Genomic DNA, 11,577 nt, shown 5'->3' on the forward strand with positions numbered 1-11,577 from the left:
TAACGCTGTGCAATATTCCCTTAAAGCTTTAGTACTGTACATCTATCTCTATTGTAATCTTTATTTTCAGACAGAAGAATATTGTAAGAGGCAAGAGATTTTCATTTTTCTCTATCATCTCTCTCTCTCTCTCTCTCTCTCTCTCTCTCTCTCTCAATTCACTCTCTCTCTCTCTCTCTCGTCTTCTCTCTCCGTCTCTCTCTCTCTCTCTCTCTCTCTCTCTCTCTCTCTCTCTCTCTCTCTCCTTCTTCTTCTTCTTCTTCTTTTTCCTCATCTGATCTCCTTCTATTTGCCCTTTACCTATTTCCTGTATCTCACTTTTTCCTGGATTGTTGTCGAGATCATTGGTTCCATCGGTATTAGTTGGTTACTGTAGTGTCAGTATCTGAATCCAGACAATACTTTTTTTATGAAGGTCGATTATATCGATGTTAATGACACCAGTATCAACACTGGAAACTAATAACTGATTAACATAATGATCACGATGTTCGCTGACACATACGATATGAGATTTAAAGTTACAGTCAGTTAGCAGTAGATTTATCTATCACATAAAGTGTATGATTTTTTTAAAGCTCCCAATTATAGCTTTAAAGATCTTCGTATACTTCATTTATTATGAACCACTTTGGCGATGCTTCCCTTGCAATGTTCTACTTTAAATCCTTCACGAAATTTCAGTTTTGAAATATAAACATATATCGAGGCATGCAAGAAGAGGGAGGGAGAGAGAGGGGGGAGGGAAGGAAGAGAGAGAGGAGTGGGCGGGGAGGGAGGGGAGATTTTTTTAAACAGTCTGTGAACATTTCGATATGAAGCAATTAAGTGAAAAAAACAATGACGTGCAATTTCGAAATTATGACATAGCAAGTGATATAAGCAAACTTTAACATCATAATTCAAATGAAAATGAAAATCCTTTATAAACCAATATTGAAGCGAAACTTGAGCAAAAAAATTGAAAGCCATTGAAGCTAGATGCGTAATGGTTTTCCGCATACAGCACACTAATTCATAATAACAAAAAATAAGACAAGGAATTGAGCTAATTATCAATAACCGTAAAACTTCACAGTATAGAACTACCATTAAATATAATCCCCGCAATTAAGTGCCGCAATTATGTATTCCTTCGAATCGTACAAGGCAGTCGTTTCTCATTTCAACGCAATAAAAGCGGATTGTCCATATGACCCATTCCATTTAATTAACTTCCAACAACAAAATCGTTGCGATTTATATAAAAATACGGCACAATTACGATCAAGATAGCACACAGCCACCATGAGCCTTTGCGAGACATCAGTCTAACAATTGCATATAAGGAACTCATTATACGTATTATCACATGGCATCATTTGGTTATTATTAACTTGTATACAAGTAGTATACACAGCAACATACAAACACACACAACACACACACACACAACACACATATATATATAGAAAGAAAGAGGAGAGAAGCAGAGAGAGAGTGATGAGAGAGGATAGATAGAGGGAGATAGAGAGAGGAGAGAAGAGAGAGAGAGAGTAGAGAGAGAGAGAGAGAGAGAGAGAGAGAGAGAGAGAGAGAGATGAGACGAGGGATATAAGATATGTAGGTATACTGTACCTATGTATGTGTAATATATATGATATATCTATCTCTATATTCTAATATATATAATTATATATATATAAATACATGCCTATATTATATATATATATATATCATATATATATATATATATATACCTATATATATACATATTATATATATATATCTATCTATATATATATATCTATATATATTGTGTGTGTGTGTGTGTGTGTGTGTGTGGTGTTGTGTGTGTGTTTTTGTGTCTGTATGTGTGTGTGTGTGTGTGCGTGTGTGTGTATGTATTTATATTTGTTATTATATATAATACTCATTCATATAGAGAGAAGTATTACAGACATGTATGTAATGAAATATATAATATATATATATATAGTATATACATACACATATATCATATATATATATATATCTATATGTTGTATATATATATGATATATATCTATATTATATATATAGATTATAGATATATATGTATATATATATATATACCCATGCCCTATGTATATATATATATATATAATTATAGTATATATATATATATGTCTATATATACATATACACATGCCTATATATATATATATAATATATATATGTTATATATTATATATATTAATATAGATATATAAATATAATCTACTATATTGCTACGCCAGTGGTCATTGTCTCTGTGCGAAACATGTGTTAACATTAAAGGATGACCCTGGGCATGTGTTAACGATGAAGGGACCTGGGCAAACAGGAGCAGCTGGCTGTGAGACGGAGGAGCGGAGGAACAGCGAAGAGACGGAGTATGGGTGCTGCTCCTGTGAAGACCTCGTGTGTTCCATTGTGACCTGATAAAACTTTGTGTTGCCCTGTTTATAAGCTGCATCGTGCAGTGTGACATGCTTGTTTCCCCTGTATTGTGCGCTATAGAACAGGTACGTGTGGATGACTGTTGCAAATAAAAGGAATACTGTCATTTTGTGTTTAGTTCGTGCCCTGCCTCGCCACTTGGCGTTTCCCCCTCGTGGTGTCTGGGACGCTGTGGTGGCTCGGTGCCTGCTTGGAGCTGTTTCGTGTTTCCGACCCTGTGGATAACACGGAACGCCGTCTGCCTAGCCTGCCTTGTTGTTGTGGCAGAAGACTAGTCGGGTCCGGCGTAACAGTGGTGTCAGGAGTGGGATTTGTGATATTTTGGACGCGCGATTTATCATGTCATCCAAAATGGCGGCAGCCATGAGAGTAGAGGAGCCTATGCACTGAGGCGAGGGCACGAGTGAGGTGAAGCCGAGCCAGATGGACCCTGATCACTGCCATCTGGCCGGTATGAGGAGAAATGGCACAAAGGGCAGAAGATCAGGCACAGATGGCACGCGAGCAGGCGCACCATCGTCGTCGAGATGCATGCAGGAAGGCAGAGGAACTGTTCTGCCAACTTGTGAGGTTGCTACAGAGCAATCTCGCATCTGCGAAGATGGAAACACCAGAAGTACTCGACAAGGCCTGCAACCCGTGAAGAGTGAACTGATGAGTAGCGTGGCAGTCGCTGAAGGGGCGAGGTTCAGGGCCTGAGGGGGAAGTGAAGGCGGAAAGGCGGCGTCACGAGGTATTAACGTTGCAAGCAGAGGAAGCAGACGAGGTTCGACATCAGATGCCAGAGTGTCAGATTTACTGGGTCTGCCTGGGTTCCATGGCATGAAACCCGCGGGCTCGCAGAATCGTGTCGGAGCCAGTGGTCGCTGCAGTAAGGCTGGGACCCATCGGAACCGCTCCCTGAGGGTATAGTTGGCGGCAAACTCGGACCTGGTCCAACCCGCCCTCGTTGCTCCCCTCACCCTTCCTCCCCGCCGGCGTGTTAGTTTCACGGCAACTCGTTCTCCACCCTCAGCCCCTTCGCCTCCAACATTCTGTGAGGCGTAACCATCTGATTAGACGGGAAGGTGCCTGGAGGCATATGTCGTCAATTTGAATGCGGGCATCTGCCAGGGCTGGAGCCAGGAAGAGAAGGCCCTGCAGCTAGATAACAGTGCCTAGCGGGGCCCCGCGGGGCAGTGTTGGGGCATCTGCCGGCTCCCAACAGGCCTCTTACACCAGCGGTGGACAGAGGCTTTGAAACACCGTTTTCGGGCACACCCCAGGGGGCCGAGTATATCGGCCCACTTGAAGAAGCGTACTCGTGTTGCGTGGCGAAGACACTGTCCCAGTCTGGCGCAGGGATGTGGAGGCGCTGGTCAGCGGTCGTACCCTGCGCTGTGCGGAAAGATGATCGTGGTCCTGGCCCGCGATTTCTTTTGTTGACGCTTTGTTGCAGAACCAGCAGCTGCAATCTACGTCAGCAGGTCACAACCCTAAGGACCTGCAGGTTGCGCTGGCGAGGGCCTTGAAGTTTCGAGGCCTTCCCAGAAGGCCACCAGTGCTCTAGGGTCAGCTGCTTCAGCCCCGCTGTTACTCCGGGCCGGAAGGCTAAAGTGGAGAGGTAACTTGAGGAAGGTGATCCTGAGCACTTTCCCAAGGCTTGTGTGGGCTGGCGGTGAGTAAGGGCACATACTTAGTCGGTGTCGGAGGGAGTGGCGAACACGTCCTCTCCACCAGATAACGGATTCTGATGCCTTCCATCAGTGCTGCAAGGACTGTGGCCGGTTGGTCACCATCCGAGTGCATGTCCTCAAGGCGAAGGAAGTGGTTACAGGAGGAAAACTTGACAGGCTGGAGAAGGGGGCCGAAGCCCAGCTGTCCTCGGCTCCCCGGCCGCTACTACTTGGGTGAGCTGCCTGTCGAAACCATCACGATGCAGGTTGGATGGCAGTAGATGGGAAGCCATGCCGCCTGAAGTGGCACTGGGGCTGAGAAGACCCTAGGTTGCGGGCCTGATCATGTTGGCACGTGCGACTTCGACGCACCACGAGACTGTTGGGTGTCACGGGGCATTGTGTGCATCCCAAGGGCCAGTGAGGCTCGTTTGGCGTGGGCAGCACAAGTGAAACCCTGGGATGCCCGCTTTCCGCGTTGCGCCCTGAAAGGGTTTTTTGGGTAAATAGAAGCTAGTTTTACTGTTTTAAAAATATATTTTACAAGTTAATACTTTTTAGGGCCCCTTAAAAGGGTAGAGAAAAGGGAAGGACCCTGCTACAAGTGGTCCCAAGGGAGCTTTTTAAAGGGTTTAGGGAAAAATTAGGGGAAAAAAACACTTAAGTTTTGTTTAGTATGCCCCCCTGTGGGGAAAATTTGGTGTGTGTTGAAAGGGGGTCATAGGGAAATTTTGGGTGAAAGGGGCCTTAAAACACACACACACACATACACACACACCACCCCGGCACGCCCCAAAAACGCACGCCGCTTTCACAAAACCCACACAACACACCCACACACACACACACACCCCCAAAACACACACACACACACACACACACACGAAATATGTATAGGGTATATTTTAATTTGTTTTTGGGGTGGGCGGGGGGGTTTGGTGTTTAAACTCTGTTCGATGTCTTTTAAATATATACCCCGGGAAAACAGATTTATTTTCTGTAAATACTCACAAAAAAAAAATGATCTTTTTTTTGGGGTAGCCCTGCCCTTTTATTTATCTCTCTCTCCCCTCTCTTTTTTTTTTTTTTTTTTCTTTATACATTTACTCATTATTTTGTATTTTCTCTCAAAAACTGATCACCATGATTTTGGTATCAAATAAAATTCCCCCTAACCCTCTGGTACACACATATATGCAGGAATATCCCGGGGCCCCCCTCCCCAAACCCCCAACTTTTTTTTGGCCTCGTTTGCGGGGGAGGGCTTTAAAATACCAAGAAAATCCCGATAAACTACAATGATAAAATAGTGAAAAATAAAAACCTAACTATCTGCTAAAATGCTAAATGCTGAATCCCCCCAAACCCCCCCTAAAAATAGAGAGTCCTCCACGTATTCACGGCGGGATAGAACTAAGGAAAAGTTTCGGAATGGGGGGCGCTTTTTTCTTTTTAAAGCGGGTACCCATTGCATGCATGTTTAATTTTTTATTATTATAAATTTATCATAACGTTATTTATTATTATCTTATTTTACCCATTATCATTTAAATTACTTTATTTTTTCATTATCATTATCATTTTTCATTATCATTATCATTATCTTTAAATCTTTAAATCTTATCATTATCTTTAAATCATTATCAATTACATTTTTATTATTATTATTATTTTTATCATTTTTTGTTATTTTTATTATTATTTTTAATTATTATTATTTTTGTTTTTAAATTATTGTTTTTTCTTTTTTTATTTTTTATTTTTTATTGTTATAAATTTCATTATCATAAATTATTCTATCTTTATTACTATTTTATCAAAATTATTACTTCATCATCATCAAAATCATCATCATAAACTCCCATCATCATCATCTCATCATCATCTCATCACCTCACATCATCATCTTTCATCATCATCACATTTTTTTCCCATTTTTATTATAAAAATGTTTCTTATTGTTATTATTATTATTTATTATTATTATTATATTTAATTTATTTTTTTATTTTATTTTTTATTAATCATAATTTTAGTATTATTATTATTATTTTTAAATTATCACTCATCTTTATCATTACTTATTTTATTGCACCCCGGGGGGTTTTTTGTCTTTTTTGGGGCGAAACTGTGTTAACATAAAAAGGAAATGACCTGGGCATTTTTAACATAAAGGGACCTGGGCAAACATTACGAAAGCGGGCTTTTAGCGGGACGGGGGAAACCCAAACCCAAGAGAGGGAGTTGGGTGCTGCTCCTGTAAGACTTTGTGTTTGCCCGGGGTGCCCCCTGAAAAACCTTTTTTTTTGCCCTGTTTAAAGCTGTATCGTGCAGGGGGTGACGCCCCCCCTGGTTTCCCCCTGTATTGTCCCTATAAAAAAGTGTACGGGTAAAAAACCCTTTTTTTAAAAAAAAGGGAAAGACGCCCCCTTTTTTGTGTTTTTTTTCGTGCTCTCCCCTCCCCACTTGGGCCCTTTCCCCCTTGGTGTTTTTTGGGGGGCGCTGTGGTGCTTTGTTGCCCCTTGGAGGGTGTTCAGTGTTCACCCACCCTGTGGATAGCAAGCCCCTTGCCCCACCTGCCTTGGGGTTTGGGGGCAGAGAGACCCGGGGGGTCGGCGAAAAAATGGGGTCGGAGTGGGGTTTTGTGATATTTTTATCAGTTTAAACCGCCGATTTTTTCATGTCGTTTCCCAAAAATGGGGGGCAGCCCTTAGGAGAGGAGGCTATGAATGAGGCAGGCACGAGTGGGTGAAAAACCCCGGGCCCGATGGACCTGATCCCTCTGCCATGCTGGCCGGTATGAGGGGGAAATGGCACAAAGGGCAGAAGAGCAGGGACAAAGGGCAGAAGAGCGGGAAAAAAAGGGCAGAAAAGCAGGCACAAAAGGGGACACGAGCAGGCGCACCATCTCTTTGAGATGCAGGGAAAGGAAAAGGGAGAGGAAAAGTTCTGCCGACTTGTTGAGGTGCTACAGAGCAATCTTGCATCTGGAAGATGGGAAAACCCGCAGTTTCAAACCCAAAAAGGCAAAGCAACAGCGTGAAGAGTGAACTGATGGAAGGTGGAGACTCTAAGGGCGAGGTTTTAGGGCCTAGGGGGGAATTTAAAGGGGAAAGGCGGCGTCCCCGAGGTAGTAACTTTCAACAGAGAAAGCAACGAAAATTTTGGCCATAGATCCGTGTCCCGATTTACTGGGGTCTGCCGGGGGCCGTGGGAGGAAACCCCCGGGGCCCCCCGCGTCGTGCCCGGGGCCAGTGGTCGCTGCCGAAGGGGGGGACCCAACGGAACCACTCCCTTGGGTATAGGTGGCGGCAAACTCGGACCCGGTCCCCCACCTCGTTACCTCCCTCCCCCCCTTTCCCCCCCCCCGGCGTTTAGTTTTACGGGACGCGTTCTCCACACTGCAGCCCCCCGACCTCCAGACATTCTGTGAGGGGTAAGGGCCCGCTGATTTCGACGGGAAGGGGGCCCGGGAGGCATTGTTCCCCCTTTTTAAATACTGGCCCTCTGCCCAGGGGGTGGACCAGGGAAAAGGGGGCCCTGTAAACTGGTACCCGCGCTAAGTGGTTTGGGGTGGTTTTGGGGGATCTGCCCGGCAAACCCAACATGCCTCTTCACCACGGGGGGGAGGCTTTGGAAAAAGCCCTTTCGGGCACCACCACCAAAACCGAGGTATATTCGGGCACGCTTGAAAAAATGGAAATCGTGACGGGCAACACTGGGCCCAGCTTTGGGGCAAAAGGGTGTGGAGGCACTTTGGGAAGGAGGGCGTACCATGCGGGTTTTGGAAAGATATCGTGGGCCTGGCCCCCGTTTTTTTTTTGTTGACGCTTTGCAGGGCCAGCACTGCAATCTACGTCAAACGGGGCCAAAACCCCCGAGGACCTGCAGGTGGGCGCCCGGCGAGGGCCTTGGGGGGGGGTTCCCCGGGCCCCTTTCCCGAAACAACCAGTGGCCTGGGGCCCGCTGCCCCAGCCCCCGGGCCCTGACCCCCCGGGGCCGGAAAACTAAAATTTGGGGAAGGTACATTGGGATGGTGAGCCCCGGGACTTTTCAAAACTTGTGTTGGGGGTGCGGTGAGGAAGGGGACAGACGTAGTCGGTGTCGGAGAGAGCGGATAACACGTCCTCTCAACCGGATGGATTCTGATGCCTTCCAGCAGTGCTGCAAGGACTGTGGCAGGTATGGTCACCATCCGAGTGCATGTCCTAAGGCTAAGGAAGTGGTACAGGAGGAAAACTCGGAAAACTCTGGAGAAGGGGGCCGAAACCCAGCCGTTCTCGGTTCCCGGGCCCCGACTTGGGTAAGCTGCCGTCGAACCAGCACAATGCAGGTGGAGGGCTCAATAGAAGGGAAGCCATGCCGCCTGACAGTGGACACTGGGGCTGAGAAGACCCTAGTGCGGCCTGATATGTTGGCCACTATGCACTTCTAGACGCACCACCACAAAGACTGTGTGGTGTCACGGGCATTGTGTGCAGCTCAAGGGGCCAGTGGAGGCTCGTATTGGCGTGGGCAGCACGGTGCAGCGGCTGCCGGTGTATGTGGCCGATCTGGACGAGCACTGCTTGCTGGGCCTTGACTACCTGACGCAGAGTAAGGCGTGTGTCGACCTTGGACGGAAGCTGGTGAGGGTGCACAGTGAAGATGTGCCTTGCTTCCAGAGGTTGGCTGTGCAGAGGTAGTTACGGCTGAGCGACTGCACCTTGCCCCCAGGACAGAGTCTAGAATCCGGTGTCGACTGTCAAGAGTGATACGTGGAGTAGAGGGCCTCGTGGAGCCCATCCAAAACCTGCAGCTGGCTGATGGCGTAGCGGTTGGGCGGAGCCTTGTTGGACCAGGGGAGGGGTTAGTTACAGTGTTGGTAGCTAACTTCTCCGTAAGGCCCAAAAGGTGCCAGCGGGTGCAAAACTGGGCATTGGAGGAAGTGGAGCATCCAGAAGAGTCATCGGGGAGTAAGGTGTTGGTTGGTGTGGGCCGTTGCCTGACATCCTCGAGGACTTGGCGCACCGGAGCGCCGTAACCTGGCGGAGGTGCACCGACGAGTGCGTGGCAAGCTCAAGGTAGCCGGCCATGCCATGAAGGAGACCTATGACCGGCACATGAGGGAAGTGTTTGATTGATTATTTAAAATTATCTGCCGCGTCAACAGCTAAGGTCATTAGCGGCGAAACCCTTTTTAAATGAAATATTAAAATGTTTAAAATTTTAAAAAATCTATAAATTTAGATTCTTATAAATAACAATAAAAAATTAAAAATTTAAAGCATAAATATTATACTTTAAGTGTATAAAATTATTGCATAAACTTTATGCATAATTAAATTTTATTAAAATATTAGTCCCCTAAGGAAACTAATAAGACCCTCTATTCACAATCCTCCCCCTATACATTCTTCCGTGTATATGGGGGAGACAAGTACATACGTCTTTGGTCTAAGAATGTTGCCATCTTTCCACTACATGTGCGATTGTTAAGGGCTCTTGGCATCCCTCACAAATTGCTTGATTTTTAGCCATCATCGGCCCATGAGTCAGTCTTGTTGCCCGATTCTTACCTTGTTAATGCAACTTCCACTTTTCGGTTGGGAGGATGCTAGTCCCCCCAACTCCCAAGGTCATCTCTAATCTCTCGCAGTTTATTTCTGGAGATATGCCTCCATTGTTCCTTCCATTTATCGCGAAGACAACCCCTGATGCTGGTTTCAGGTTGGTGTGGGGGAGAGGAAAACGAGCATCAAAAGGTGAGGGGCAGCTGCCTGGCCTTCTGATCAGCTCGCTCATTCCCACTGACACCAACATGCGCTGGCACCCAACACAGAGTTATTTTTTTACGTGTTGACATCAGTGCAAGCCAATCTTGAACCTCCCTCCCCTATTGGATGTGATGAGTTAAGCTCTTGATTGCTTGCAAGGCACTACGAGGGGTCACAATATATCACAATAGAATGGTTCATAAGATCTCTAGTCATCTTAACTGCTGCAAGGATGGCATGTAACTCTGCAGTGAAGATCGAGGCTGCTAGAGAAGACTCCCAGATGCAGTCTTCCTTCTGCTCACTGCTGCAAAGCACACACCATTTTTAGATTTCGAACCATCTGTATATATTACATCTGATCCTTGGTACTTAGAAATGTGTGAAGAAATCTCTCTCTGACTTCTGCTTCAAAATCTCTCCCCTTTCCCAATTCCGACCAAATCCAGCTCGACTTGATTAGTCCAAGGGGGGAATTGGGAATTCCAACAGCCAAACCTTAGTGAGACTTAAATTAAGTTCTTCTACAAGATTCCTCATTCTCCTACCATAGGATCAGCTATCCTAAAGGGGGGTTTGAAAACCAATCTGGATGTAGGAGACCCCGGGAATCCTTTGTAGTCTCGTTAGTAAATCGGGTTTCATGTAGTCCCGGTGTAATGAAAGGGGTGGTTCTCCACTCTCACATACAGGGACTCCACAGGTGAAGCCCTGAAAGCCCCAGTACAGATTCTGAGAGCTTCATTATGAACCTAGCCCCAACATCCGGAGAACAGTGGGAGTTGCGAGAATAAGCTTCACATCCATAGTCAAGCTTACTACGAATAAGCGCTCTGAAAAGCCGTAGAAGCATTGTGCGGTCTGCACCCCAAGATAAATGTGAAAGAACCCAAAAATACTAAGTGCTTTTGTACCCTTTCACTTTTAACTGTTTGATGTGAGGCACCCATTTAAGTCTTGAGTCAAAAATTAGACCCAAGTACTTCACCTTTTGGGACAAATTGCAGTGGGTTTGCTCCTAACAAGAGGGAAGGATGGAATTTTCCCTCGTTTGTGGAAATGTATAGCCAGGGTCTTGCTTGGAGAAAATTTGACCATGATATGTTGCCCACTGTACAACCTGATTTTATTGCAGTCTGCATGCGTCCTTGCACACCCTGTAAGCTTCCTCCTGAGCAGTACAGTGTAAAGTCATCCACATACAGATTACATGAGACAGCACTTGGAACAACCTTTACAATGTCATTTATAGCAATGGCAAACAGGGTCACACTTAAGACACTCCCTTCTGGGACCCCTTCCAGCTGGTCTTTCAGGTTAGAGAAACTGTTTCCTACCCGAACTTTAAACTTCCTCTCAGCAAGGAAGCTTTGTATGAAAGTAGTAATGCTCCTCTTAAACCAATGTCATACAGCTTCATGAGTATGCCATGTTTCCCAAAGTAGTATCGTAAGCCTTTTCAAGGTCAAAGAAGACTGCTATCATGTGATGTCGCTGTGCAAAGGGAATTCCGTATAGCAGTTTCCATCCTCACAAGTGCATCTGTGGTTGATCTTATTTTCTAAAGCCATATTGATATGGGGTCAACAATGTTTTCTTTTCCAGCAGCCATGTCAACCTGAATTTGGGACCATTTTCTCCATCAGCTTGCAAATGCAGCTGGTGAGGGAAATTGGTCTGTAATTTCCTGGTGCGGAAGATCTTTG

Source organism: Penaeus monodon, chromosome 3 (genome assembly GCF_015228065.2).
Source record: "Penaeus monodon isolate SGIC_2016 chromosome 3, NSTDA_Pmon_1, whole genome shotgun sequence".
NCBI lineage: Eukaryota > Metazoa > Arthropoda > Malacostraca > Decapoda > Penaeidae > Penaeus > Penaeus monodon.